This window comes from Anomalospiza imberbis, chromosome 9 (genome assembly GCF_031753505.1).
Source record: "Anomalospiza imberbis isolate Cuckoo-Finch-1a 21T00152 chromosome 9, ASM3175350v1, whole genome shotgun sequence".
Taxonomy (NCBI): domain Eukaryota; kingdom Metazoa; phylum Chordata; class Aves; order Passeriformes; family Viduidae; genus Anomalospiza; species Anomalospiza imberbis.
This window is the reverse complement of record NC_089689.1, coordinates 8,993,318-9,006,985: the sequence shown is the minus strand read 5'-3', so window position 1 is coordinate 9,006,985 and position 13,668 is coordinate 8,993,318. Positions and strand designations below refer to the sequence as shown.

Below are 13,668 nucleotides of genomic sequence, written 5' to 3'. Positions count from 1 at the left end.
AGTCGATTTGAAAAAAATGCTGTGAGTATTCAGAAAGATAGACCCCAAATTTAAGCAAATACAAAGTTTTCATTTCTGAGGAATATATGATAAGTATTTCAAGAAAAGAGTCACATCTATTAAATCTGGATATTTTTCTGAAAAATACACAAGTACCTGTAAAATCTCTAGGGAAACTTAGGAGTTCTCAGATATGAGGATATGCCACCAATGTAATCACTTTTAGAATAACCAGAAGAGCTGCTTTTTTCAACCTGTTTGAAACTTAGCTCTGCATTTCCCAATGCCTTTTTTCAAATGTTTCTTCTTTTTTGTGAGCTATTCATATCCCAGAATTTAACGGGGAAGAGACTAAATTAACTTATCACTGCCCTAATTCCTTGAAGTTGCCTACAGGAGGAGGCTTGAATTTCTGCATGCATATCATTTGTACACAGTGAAACATAACATCTAAATGTAATTTCCATGCTTTCTCAGTACAGCTTAGCTTTGATGAGATTTTGCAGTCACAAAAGTCAAAGGCTGTGCCATTTTCTCATGGAAGAGAGGTTTGTGTTGTCATTTGCTTTCACTTAACTGCTGTCTTTTCTGTTCTGATTGCCTCCTTGCAAAAATTACAGAGTGGTGTGGTATCAGATTACATTAGTCAGTGTCATCTCTTCTAAGACATTTTATGCACCTTTGTTCAACTAATTTCATTATCTAACATCTTTTGCTTGCAGTGTTTTCAATTTTCAGATGACAGCAGTACTAATTAATTGTGTATCTTCTGCTTCGCACTGCTAGGCATGTTTTTTGATTGTTCAATGTTGCTCCAATTTAAAGTGCAATTTTTATTGATGCCATCCTGTGCCTTCTTGGTCAAATATATTTACGGGTGATTTTCCTAAGTAATTGGCATTTCTTTTCCAGTGTTTTGGTAGATTTAAAGTAAACTACAAAATGAACAGAAATTAGAATAGTTAAATAATTCATGTAAAGTGTAAAATTATCTTGCAGGTGGAAGATGTGACTTTACAAAATGCCTGATGCTGACTAACCTGAAGTTTTTCTAAAAAATCCCTTTGTTCACTGCTAAGTAAGGCACTGGTAGTAGTCAGGAACAGGTGGGTGATTTCATGGAGGAGTGGAAGAGTGACTGAGCTGAAGATAACATTTGCCCTGGCGAGGTTTTGGATATGCAGAACTCAGCTGGACAGTGGCCCTTTGCAACCTGCTCAAACTAGATGTGCTTTGAGCAGGTGATCCTTTCCCACCATATGTTCCTGCAATTCTCTGAATATAGAGATTTCCTATAGATTATATTTCCTGCACAAGCTCCAGCCTATATTAGCTCAGTCCCCAGGTCTGCAAACCTAATGCAGAAAGCCTCTATTTTTAAAATAGTCCCTGATTTTCCCAAGGGTCTTTCATTTCCTTACTCATATTCAATGGAGCTTCTTGTGTATATCTTTTCTTAAGTTCTTACTGAATTCATCAGGGATAAAATTGGGATTCTAAATTGCACTGGTGTTCCCAGTTCACCAGTGGGAGAGCTAACTTTATAAAAAACTATGGAACTTTCAAGCATGAAGTCACTCTGGTCTGACATCCTAGTTTGGGCATTAAAATACATTCTGAAGTATTTATTGAAAACTGGAGATGATGGAGTTTCCTAGAACAATGGACCTGACCAAGTCATCCAGATCATCTTCCTGTTTATGGTACTTTATGTACCTCTTTATTGAACAACTGATAGATAATTTTATTCTTCAGCTTGTTTCACTTTGGGTAATTACAAGAGGACAAACCAAGGCAATGGATAAACCTGTGTGAATAAGGGATGGCTGAAAGGTCCTGTAGATAGAGATGTATTGTAAGAGGAAGTTGTTTACCTCTTTAACAAAACCACTATAGATCTATTTGCATTTTAATTAGCCTCTTTGCAGCAAGAACAACTCTGATTGCATTGATTTCCTGCAAGGCTGGCAAAGATAAGAACCCAAAAAAGAACTGGGCAAAAGAGAACTGGAATCTCCTTTGGACCATACTTTTCCAGAGACAAATATTTGATGACTCTATTTAACTTCTTAGTCTAGAAATGTTACTTCTTTTGAGCTTTCTCTTCCTTTTTATTAGGATGTACAAATATTTGGGGTTTTGAACTCTTGCTGTGCTCCTTTTATGTTTTTCTCAGCCAAAGTAAAGCACCAGAGCACGACCTGTTGGTTCTGCCTATTTTCAGATTACTAATGTTTTTATGAAACTGAAGGGCTTTACCTGAAAATATAAAATTATTTTGCAAGAACTGCCAAGCATATTGCTTTCTTAAATATAATACATTTTTTGAAATTATGACTACATTTTTGATTCCTGTGGTAGCCACATTTTTACTGAGCAATGAGGGATTTCTGTGTGCTAACCTAAAATACAAATTTAACCAAAGATTACAGGAGTGTCAAGCTGATTTGCTCAGGCAGATCTAATTTTGGATGTGATAGAAATAGTGGGAGCAATAAAAGCTTCTTTTGGTTTTCATATGAAGTCTCTCCTGAGTATTTTACCTATAGGCAGGCAAAACAAAGTGGCTGTGCAAGGCAGGACAGGATTCCCCTGGGGCCTGCAGAAGTCAATATAGTGTGTGATTCCCTTATTCTTATTTTTGATGAATTTTTGTGAAATAACATGTTTTTATCATATTGTGTGTGGCTGGAAAGCTGGGATCAGGAAGCAGGGAAGCAAGAGGCATCACCAGGGAAGCAATTTCAATCAGATAAATTCTAGGTCAGGCCTTGTCAATGCAGATGAAAATTGGCAATTAGTATTCTGTACCTTGCTGCTAATGAACCGTCTAATCAGGAAGTTTCTGTCTGTACCAGTAAGCTTCCTGTGAGTGCCAAGGTTATAGAGTGCTTGAGAAAATGAGACAAATTGTGGTTTTGCAAAAGCACTGATATATTAAGTTCTAAATGGGTTGTACATTTATTTTTCCCTCTGTGCTTTTCACTTCAGCAGACTAGACATCTTAACAGTTTTACAAATCCTCTTCTAATTCTCTTTTTAAATTTCCTTCAGAGTGAGGTAACTCATACTACAAAGCAGAAAGACCTAAACATTAAAGTATTGGAATGAAATTAAAAATCCCATCTGTTACAAGGGGATATATAGTTCAGCCACAGTTTCAAAGATACTTGGAAAAGTTTTGCATAGGTTTGTAGCATGATTTCATCTGATCAATACAAAGTGGTTTTAGAAGGAATTCAGACCCAACAATTCCAGCAGGCAACAGTGTAGAGGAGGAGAAAGGCAAGACTCAGGAAGGCAGGATTAGTAAGCAAATATGCTTGATCTTAGCACACACTTTGCATGTAAACATTTTACTTCTGGTAAACACTGCAGTTGTCCTGGGGACAGGGCAGGATGATGACTACAGTCAAGTGGAGAGGCTGGGAAGGAGGAGATGCTTCTAAAACTGCTGTTTAAATTTTGGTCGTTGCAAATAGAGAAAGGTGACAACATACTTGGTTTCACAGGCCAAGCACTGGGCTGAGGGACACAAAACTAATTCTTATTCTGGTTTTCTTCACTGTACTTGCAGTGATAAATTATTTTGAGGTAGTTAAATATGCAATGCAAAACACCAGAACACTCAAAAAGTAAAACTTTTGTAACAGGCAAATACAGAAGTTTCTTAATTTTTCATGATCTCTAATATCCCTTACAAATTTTCCCCTCTTCTGTATTCAGTCATTGTGTATTGAGTGTGACAAGGTTTTGAAAAGCATCTGACGATCTGGATCTCCTGGATTTGCAGGTTTTCAGTTAAAGGATGTGACTTCCAGAAAGCACAAAGCAAAATTTCCCTGAAGGCATCTCTGATGTGTCTTGGTGTAGATCGTGGCAAGCACTAAATTCCTCTTGGAAATCTTGGCCTCTGTGTTAAAGTATTAGATAATATTATGGGAACAATAAGCAGTGGTAGGTGCCCCAAAGGGATTTCAAGTTTCTGCTAAGATTGGGTAAGACAGCATTCATCTTAATGCCAATGCCTTTCTCAAAGGCTGCAGTTTTGTACTGAACTAAATCCCGAAAGTTTGTCAGTTTGAATTGCATTGTTCACCAGGTAAAATGAAATATTCTGGCTTCCAAACTTGTGCTGATTTTGATTATTTCACACTACTTCAACCATTGGTGGTGATACTGACTTTGGTGATGATGATGCATGTGATGCCACCATGTTCCAATGCCAGTGAAAGGAAAACACCCCTGGATGGGGGGGGCACAGTTTGACCTCCAAGCATCATGTTGGATGTGAAAGGGGGAAGGTGGAGACATTACTACTTTAGTTGACTTATATTCTTCCAGTGTCCAGAGAGCCCCTCAAATCACCAGATGGTTTGTTGCTGAACTGAATCTTAATTTTTGTGTGTGGGCAAGCTGAGATCTTTGCATTGGTTGAACTTCATGCAGTGCTTTCCATTTTCCAGTATATCAAGTATTTTTCATGTTTTTTTCTCTTTTTTTTTTTTAATTGGCATTTTTATAGTAAGTTCTTCCAATACACTGAGAGCCTGGGTGAATATGCTTGTTGTGCATGGGCAGGTGATGAGACCTCTGGTCTTAGCACCCAGATTTTACTTGAGCACAAACATTCACCAAATACAGTTTTGTGGGACTGAGACTTCTAAATCTGAGAGTTTCTGAGTTTCTGGGGTACAAGAATTTCTAAGCCAGCACTTCGAATGTAATTACCATTATCAGGGAAACAAGATTTTTCTGTCAAACTGCATCTTCAGTGCCTTGATTATAAGCAAGTTGCTTAAAAAAGATGTGTTCACAGTAGCAAACAAGAAATCCCCACAGCAGCATGGCCTGTATGTGTTGCAGGATCTCCTCATGCTGGCAGGGTAAGATTTCCTATTAGCATCAAGTGCACTCAGAATTGAGGACCTTGCCACTGGTGTGACAGGGTGATGAGAAGCTCCACACCCCTACAGCACTTCTGAGAGATGTTAGTCCCCAGCTAAACCTAGGGGCACGACTCACGTGCCTGAAGAATGGCAAATGATGAGCTCTTTCAGAAATGAAGCCCTGCAAGTTGCTAAATGGACTGTAGTCTAAAGACACACTCATACAGCTCACTCGTCCAAAATAAGATTAATTGGAGTGAATGAAACAGTCTCTGGCAGCATCTGATTGCTGAAGAATGGATAAACATGAGCCATGTTAACCTTGGCCCCCTTGACTCCTGCAGCAGCAAAGTCAGACTTCAGTATTAATTTGATGAAGTAGAATAATGTAACACCTCCTTCTATTACACTGTCTTTAAATAAGCTGGGAAAGCAATAACCCACACAAATGATACCAAATTCCATCCTGGCATGGCAATCACAAGTGTTCAAGAAGCAGAATTAACTGTCTGAAGGCTGGGCATGCAGGATGTACTGTATTTGCTCTTCCCTCCATTAGAAGCTATGGAAATAACGAGTCTAACAGACTGCTCAATTTGTGCTCACTCAGTGTCACTCTCTAACAGTTTGGCATGTCTTTAGGACCATATTCCTCTTTGTGTCACAAGCCACAGTGATTCTGAAAATAGGTGTTATGCTTGTAATTCAAGACAAGAAAGAATTTTTTTTTATCTGGCCAAATTGATGCAACTTTGGCATGTTCTCTAGCAATGATAGGTGAATTTATCCACTTGCATTTATCATGGGCAAAATTAAGTAGAATTGTTTTGTGCTCTATGACATTTAAATGTAAGAGCCCTTTTCCCAACACTGAGCACAAATTCAAAGTTAGATGGTGGTCTCTCTAAACCACCTGGTCTTTGAAGTGAAGCTGGCCAGAAATTTTTGAAGTCTTTCAGAAGGAAGAGGGTGAAGTTTTGTACTTTATTTTTCTCTGTGTTGTATGTGTGTGTGTGTATGTAGTTGTGAGGTTTTTTAAAGCATATTTTATTTAAAAATTGCTGAAAAAGTAGTTTTGGCAATTTTTAAATCACTGCCTTCTTGCTATTTCTTTCCTTTGAACAAGTAAAATAGGGTGTTTTGAAAAGTTTGAAACATAAATTAAGATTCCTCCAGTCAAACCTTTCAACTAATCCAAGCCACTTTTGATATCACATATTTTCAAGGTAATAAACAAATATTAAAGATTTCAATCTGTGGTTTAGTTCAGAAAAAGAAAAATATTTTCAAAGGAGAAGAAAGCAATCTCACTCCCATATTTACTTTGAAGTCTCTTCTCCATTTCTTGATTCAAACAACATGCACTAGTGGAAACAGAATTTAAAAGCCACTTAGAAGAAGAAAAGCAGTATCAGATCTTTAGCATGTAAAGGCATGTAAAGGTTCCTGTCAGCCCTTTTGCCACAGCAAACCCAACAGCACTAAAAACACCCATGGTTGTTGTGGCTGAGGTTGACAAATGGAGGGGTGGCATAAAATCCAAGCACAGAAAAGAATGAGCAACCATAATGGCACCAGAAGGAAAGCAAGTAGCCTTTTGAAGGCTACAGTGCTCTGTCAAGTTTGCCTAATAAAAGGAATTAATTTACAAACTGGTTCTCCCCCTCTGCTCTTTTTATTGGAAATGAATGCTTCTTTCCAAATAACATTACACTTGGGATAGCAACAAACTACACCAAAAGAGATATGTACAACCAATCATAGTGTACCAAATTCACTGAAAGGGGTTTAGCTCCAGTGGCACCCCCGGCAGCAAGTGGGTTTGGTTCATTTTTTCATTTGGGAAGGTCACTGTTTCAAGGGGATTGTTATGGGATTATTTCATAGGGTTATGCTTACTTTGGAATGACTACAAGAAGTTCTTCTCCTGCTACTGCATTTGTTTATACAGACATTTTACTAACTCAGTTGTCATTTAATTGTTAGGTTTTTTACATTATTTAGTATCATTCCTTAAAATTAACTTTCCTATAGCCATTGTTGTACAAGCTGGCTGTTTATGTGCATTGGATTGCTAACAATGCAGAATTAATTCTATATTTCCTTATTTTTTTGCTTAAAATCTTTTTCTCTGTGTTGCGTGCTTGCTTTTTTGACTGGAAGCACTTTTGTCCTGCTCCAGGTTTTTAATAGTGGCCTCAAAGCCTAATTAATGTACTTGTAGTCTGCCTCAATATCAGAATCTAATTATACTTTCTTAGGAAAATATTGTAATTACTATTCAAATGTAATTAACAGAACAGATAATGAATGTCACCTAAAATAAAATAGGGTCCTGAAATTCTCACACTATAGTGCTGCTCCAGAAAGAGATATAATGCTTTCATTATGCAATGTTTGTTTCTAACAGTGGACAGAGTTACACAGGACTCGTAAACTTCATAACTGCAGCCTTTTATCCTGACTGTGAGTAAATGGGCAATACATCATGGAATATGTAAATTCAGACAAAGAATAGCAGTTAAAAAGCTCAGCTAACACTAAGACATCCTTGAGTTTCTGCAGTTGTATGTCTTTAGGGGAAAATACGTTGTAGATTATACATACTTTTGACTTTATAATTCAAAACAAATAGCTTCTACAAATTACATGGCTAGTGATCAGGAGAGTGCAGAATAGCATTTTAATCTCTCCTACACCTTGAAGTACCCTGCCTCTCTAGCAGAGAGATGGAGTTTGGTTCCCTGACAACTGTAACCATGTCAAGGTTCATCACAAAGGGAAGGAGAAGAGCTCTGGGAAGCCTTGATAAACACTGAGCTGATAGGCCTGAGTGCTTCTAGCTGTCCTTATAATTACACAGCAGATACTTTTTGAAGGCACAAAGCCTTAATAGCTGCTGGTAATTTATCAGCTTAATGTGCTAACCTTCCAAGGAATTACCACCATCAGCTTTTCAATTTTTTATCTCATTCAAAAGCTTCTATGTATTACACTCTGTTTCTGAAATGTCTTGAATAGCAAGTGTATTTTTTTTCTCTTCAATAAAAACTGCTGAGCACACTGTACACCCAGGTTTCTACATGCACATATAGTTGTATCTTACCTTGTGTACCAAATTCTGCTTTCTACTGGGCAACGTAAGCAGATTTAACCTTGGTAATTTAAAAGAGCTAGCTAGTTCAGTACCACTTCCTTGTGTCACTGCAAGCAATGTGTTCCTGAAGACCTTGGAGGGCCACAGCTAGGTCCTAACCTGAACTAGAGGGGACTTTGACACCTTAGTGCATCACTTCTTCTGCTCCATGCAATGAACTAGGCAGCCCCTCAGTAAATCAGCCTGATACTATGTCATACACACTCTTAAGTTCCAAAGAAGTATAAGCTAAAAACTTTCTTTGTGTTTGCAAGAATACTAGATAAAAACCTGAGATCTCAAGCATAAATCAGTACAAAGCTGCCACCTGAGGCCTTCCATGGCAGAACTCCTATCTTCATATTCTCTATAAATTTAGACAGATAGAAGGATCTATTAGTACTATATATATATGAAAATATTAGCATTTTTAATGTAAAATGCAGACACTTTTCTTGGGAATTAAAAATATATTAATGCTTATGGAAAGGATGGAAAGAGAGAGAGACAGACAAGAGACCAGAGTGGCTCTTAAGTGTATTCTGTATTCACCAGGTCTGAGTGTAATAAAGCCCCAATTACCTAATCTAGGGGAGGATAGCTGGCATCTCCTTGTACCCAATGATTTAATTTGGCCTGTCAGCCAGGGATAATTGGTTTCTGGTTGACTGAAAAAAGTGACAGTGACATCAGCTCCCTGCTACCCTCCATGACTGAAATTCTTGTTGTCTCGTACCAGGGTCTCAGCACTCAGGCTGCCCCAGCAGCTTTACGGGTCTCCCACCAGGCAGTGCAATGGAAATGCAGCAGTGTAAGACACAGAGAAACTTTTTTATGCTATTTATACATTTTCACAATATACTTTTGAGAACCAAGATTATTTGTGTACAGGAAAGTTTGGTTATGCTTGTTTAACCTGATAGTTTGATAATGTTGTTGCAGTTAGGATTGTCTAAGGCAATAAATAAAGCAAGATTTATTGAGAGAGACAATACCTTTTGCTAACCAGTTGATATGGCTGGAAAAATAAAGAAAATTTTGGCACATGAAGTCTTCTCAAGGTCATGCTCCCAGATCTGGGGCACTGTTTTTAGTTCCAGTGGTGACATACTCCAGCTGAACGAGTAAAAGATATTTCACTTCTCCCCAGTTCTTGCCGTGTTTGAAAGAAAATACCTCTGATGCTAGTGGCATGTTATTGCAAAAGCTTTATTGTGCTCTGTTGAAAATATCACCCAAAACAACAGAAAATTAACATGTTAAGTCCTTGTTTCTTCTTTACACAGCTTCAGGCAGGGGTACAGCTTCAATTTACAGTAATTTTGTAGCACTGCTTAAGACTTACATCAGTAGAGGGCAGACAGATATTTCCTCCAGTGCTGTTTTCTCTGGTTCAGCTTTCCTCTCACCCTCCTTTCCCTTGAGCTGCCAGGCACTAGTGGATTGGGTGGAGCAAGCAGGGATGGCAGGAAAACATGGGCAATTTCCCTCTAGCCAGGATTTCTTCAGTTGCCATATTTTTCAAAGTGGGAAGGCAATGCAGTGCACGTGTGAATCTGCCTGTAGAGCTGGCCTAGCACTGAGTTCAGAATTAAAAGACTTAGCATTTCTGCTTTACTGTGACAGCAGGGAGTGTCTTGTTCCTGGCCCCTGCTGGTTTCACCTCAGGGCTGCACTGGATTAGCATTCCATGGGGAAATCTGTTCTGTGGAGTCTCTAGCCATACAGCTCTGTGCAATTTCCACACTGTATGAATCCCCTGGAAAAAGATGGCAGATTGTTGTTATTAACTCATGTCTGCTTACAGAACACTCCAGAGAACAAAAGGCAATCAGAGGTGGTGTCCACCCTTCCCTGCACTAGACTTTGCGGACAGAATGAGGTAGGCTGATCCAGTCAGAGTGGATCTGACCTCCTTCTCTCCACATTTCACTTGCTGCACTTTAGAGAGGAGACAAGGGGAGAAGCCTGATCAACATGATTCACATGTCAAGCATCCCTAATAGTACAACCAGCCTCCAGCTGATTAGTGCCCCAGAGAGTGCTGAATCGAGAGACTGGGGTGGTCTTTTCATGGCCTGTGTGAAAGAATTTCTTGGCAATGGTTCCAGCAATGGACTTTATTCAGCACTGTTGGCTAGAAAACTTGTTGGAGTCTCTAGGCAATCTTATAACCCTTTCACTTCACAGCCTAATTTAAAACATTTGTGTGTATGTGGTGATTGGCAATAAAATACAGAAAAATCTCAGACTAGAGGAAGTACAGGCTTTGTGGGTTCTTCCCTAGGTCCCACCCATCACTGACACATCTGGGATACAAAAAGGAAGAATGACAGCACGGGTCATGTTTCAGCAGTGTCATGCACCATGAACTCATGGCAAATTAGCAATAAAATTCCTAGAGAGAGAGACATTTACCTTAGCAAAAATGTTGTGGCCAAAGTAAAGGCAGCTGTTTGAGGGAGGATGTCAATGTATGTGCTACTAGATTTATAACTGGGTGCTTACAGTGATCAGTTCTTAAGGAATATATTGGCAATAAACTGAAATAACCAGGTATTAAAATGTGCATGCTATTTTTATGTAAGTTTATTTCTGATTAGTTGGCAGCTAACTGCTTAAGAGTTGATTCCCTATCTGCTTATTATTTAAACAGTATTTGATTCAAGTATCTGCCATTTCTAGTTCCACTGTATCTCACAAGGGAAGTTTTTGAGCTGGAGAACAAGTACTTTAAGATGAAAACACCTCCTTCAAAACAAACCTTGCACAAAGCTAGTTCTACATTTCCAACAATTCAAAACTATTTATTTGATAAATATACTGTTTTCCTGGAAAAATCAAAGCAGCTGCATTTGCAAATTCTGTACAGTAGGTGAGCAAGTGCTTATTTGTTAATTGATGCTATCTTTAATTACAGTAAAAGTCAGCTTTTTAACCCATGTGGGATACTCTATTAACTGTCAAGAAAATGTAGCATGAATAAGCACTGGAACAAAAGGGATTAATATAGTTAAATTTTGTCTGTACCACTTGCACTTTGTACCAACTGCAGAAGACTAAATGCTGAAAGAATCATAATGACCTGAGATTTCAAGGACATTTTGTTTCCAGAGCATAATTATTGCAGCAATGCCGGGCATAGTAATGGATCACTTAGCACTGTACGATTTTTCTTTGAACTAAATCCTTCATGTATCATAAAATAGCAAGAGAAGAAAAGTGTTACCTAGGCTTGTGCTAAGCCAAAATGCCTGCTGAACTTGTACAGTTTGGCAATAAGCTGTAGATGTTTTGTAGACTGCCAAAGACAGTCTACTCAAGACACAGTAAATAATAGCAGCAGGAAATAAAGAAAAAACCAGGTAGTTATCTAGGGAATAAAACCCAAACCCTTCCCCAAGCCCCCCAACAACACAGGAGAAACTATTCCTGTCCCAGGGAGCACTTCTCTAGCTTCGTTATGCTTGCTGGCAAAATAGTTCTCATCAAGGCTGCATTTTCCTTATTTATTTCACTCATGAAAATGGATGAAGCACTTAGTTTTATACTTTCCAAATGAGGGATTTGCTATGGAAACAGTAAGACCCAAGAAGCCAATTACCTACTAATGATGTTTTTATGTGCTTGCTATTCAGATTAGAGTGAAATGTAAGGCTCAGCTTAAAATCTAAGGTGCCTTGCTCTAGAACTTTCTTTTTCCATGCAAAATCAAAACAGAGAAACTTACCAAACAGAGAAACTAATTTTTACAGTTCAGGTACAGTTTAACTATTCTGCAGAAAAAAAAAAAAAACGTGGGCATGCACAAGGAACATCCTAAAAGAGCAGATGGCTGAGAGGTAAGTAGATTTTTGTCTTCAGTGCAAGAAAACCATAGTAATCTTGACTGCTCTATTTTTATTGACACCATTGTTTCACTATTGAATAACTGAATAAAAGAACTGGTTCTACTGAGAATATTATTTGAAACAGTTTGCTATTAATTTCATTGTAATGTACTATTAAAAATGAAAACAAACAAACAACAACAAACCCAAAGTCAAAGTTAAATATGTGTAGACTTCAAGGAAACTGCAGGGCTGTGAGTACAGGCAGTACAGCAACACTCAAGAGGTAACAAATACTTTAAGAACATTCAGTATTTTTATTATATTTTTATTTTTAAATGCAAGACCTTCGAGTTACACTTTGTTCAGCATCCATGTACAGATCACAAATACAGAATGCTTGTCGCGGAATACAGTTTAATCCTCCATTAATCCTACTTTAAGGCTGTCAGGAAAACAAGCTCATTTTCGGTGTCACATTGCCACCGGCAATTGTTTATCTTGGGAGAGAGGAGCTGGAGCTGGAAGGAACAGGAGGCAGTGCCTTCCGTTCGCTGAGGAGCGGCACCCCGAGCGCGTCCCCCGAGCCGAGGGGCACCCCTGCGCCTGCTCCTTCTGCCTCCCGGGAAGCACGGAAAGTGGGAATTTCAGGCCAAGCGCTTCAAAACACTCAAGCAGAAAACAAATTAAAACTCGCATTACTGAACAGAACTACGGGAAGCAGGAAACCCGGGAGTTTCACAAGCAGCCCCTAAGCGCACAGCTTCAACGCAGGAGTCAGCCTCAGTGGGGTGTCATGGCGCAGAGCCGGTGGCAGCTCGGCCACCGCGAGTCGCCGGCGCTGTTTGAGCGAGCTCTCCTGGTTCTTGCTCGCTACTTTTACCCTCGGGGCCGCGTTCCGCTGCCGGGCCCTGTGGGGCGCGGCCGCCTCCCGGCCCCGGTCCCGCCCGCGCCCCGCCCCGCCCCGCTCCGCTCGGAAGCGCCGCCGTGACCCCGCTGACGCGGGCGGCGGGCCCGGAAACGGCGGGCGCGGGGCCGGACCGGGGGCAGCGGCGTTGGGCGGCCGAGCGGCCCCGGGAGCGCCCGGCGCCGCGCAGGTGCGACGGACGGGGCAGCGCCGGGGCGGCGCGGGGGAACGGGACGGGACGGGACAGGGCAGGGCAGGGCAGGGGGGCGGGCGCGGCCATTTTAAGCGCCGCGGGACGGCGGTGTCCGCGGTGCCCCTGCGCTCGGTGCCGCTGATCCCGCTCGGGCCAGCCCTGCCGCGCCCGGCCCGGCCCGGCCCGGCCCCGCCCTGCCCTGCCCTCCCCTCCCCTCCCCTCGGCGGGGGACAAGAGCAGCGTCCCCGGGTCCCCAGGCCAGGGGCAGCCCCGCCGCTCGGCGGGGACGGGCGCGGCAGGGCGGCCAGGCCAGGCGGCCCCGGCAGGCGCTGGGGGGGTCCGGCCCGGCCTGGGGAGCAGCTGGGGTGGCTTTGCCCTGTGGGGGTGAAACGGAAAGAGAACACGCTTCGGTGTAGTAATAGTAACAACAGTGCACGCCCGTCCCGGAGTGGGGCACAGGCTAAATGCGGCCGGGAGCCGAGCGAAGCCAGCCCGGCCGCCGCCTTGGAGCTAATAATAGGCAGTGTCTGCTCACTGGCTCGCAGCAGGTTATGCCGCGGTCTGCAGCGCAAAGAGATGTTAGTGATTTCATAAAAGCCTCAGTTACGCAGATACATAACACTAACACTGAAATACAGAAAGCGTTACTAAAAATTGAAGTAATGTTTAGGTGCTGAGAATAATTTTTATCATAATTCTTTTGGCAGAGTATG

General features: G+C 41.1%; 1 long non-coding RNA gene across 1 annotated transcript in view; it reads left to right on the top strand.

Moving 5' to 3' along the window:
* The window catches only part of LOC137479240 (uncharacterized), a 33,838-nt gene extending 28,639 nt beyond the window's left edge, over window positions 1-5,199 (top strand). The window contains exon 9 of the long non-coding RNA XR_011002074.1: window positions 3,794-5,199. This is a non-coding gene — a long non-coding RNA (uncharacterized lncRNA). The remainder of the gene's footprint in view (window positions 1-3,793) is intronic.
* The last annotated feature ends 8,469 nt before the right edge of the window (window positions 5,200-13,668 follow it).